This window comes from Ananas comosus, linkage group 6 (genome assembly GCF_001540865.1).
Source record: "Ananas comosus cultivar F153 linkage group 6, ASM154086v1, whole genome shotgun sequence".
Taxonomy (NCBI): Eukaryota; Viridiplantae; Streptophyta; class Magnoliopsida; order Poales; family Bromeliaceae; genus Ananas; species Ananas comosus.
In genome coordinates this window covers 6,396,224-6,396,937 of record NC_033626.1, presented here as the reverse complement: position 1 = coordinate 6,396,937, position 714 = coordinate 6,396,224, and positions in this window count along the sequence as shown.

Here is a 714-nt window from a genome sequence, read left to right as displayed (position 1 = left end):
TTGCGCCCTAACAGCATAACTTTGCAACGAGTACTTTTTCTCTTTCTATCGAACAAAGCGTAAAACCTAATTATATTCTCCTATTATGCCCAGAGAGTGTATATTTGGAACGAATCGATGTCAACGTTCACAAGAATAAAAACCGGAACAACATTAGACTACTCAATTGCGAACTAACAGTGTAACTTTGCGACGAGTACGATTTCTCATTCTATCGAACAAAGAGTAAAACCTAATTATATTATTCTATTATGCCCCAAGAGTATAAATTTGGAATGAATTGTTGTCAACGTTCGCAAGAACCAAAACCGGAACAACATTAGAATACTCAATTACGCCCTAACAGTATAACTTTGCGACGAGTATTTTTTCTCATTCTATCGAAAAAAGAGAAAAACCTATTTATATTGTTCTATTATGCCCCGAGAGTATAAATTTGGAACGAATCGATGTCAACATTTACAAGAACCAAAACCGGAACAACATTAGACTACTCAGTTGCACCCTAACAGTATAACCTTGCGACGAGTACTTTTTCTCATTCTATCCAACAAAGAGTAAAACCTAATTATATTGCTCTATTATGCCCCGATAGTGTAAATTTGGAACGAATCGATGTCAACGTTCACAAGAACTAAAACCGGAACAATATTACAATACTCAGTTGCGCCTAAACAGTATAACTTTGCAACGAGTACTTTTTCTCATTAAATC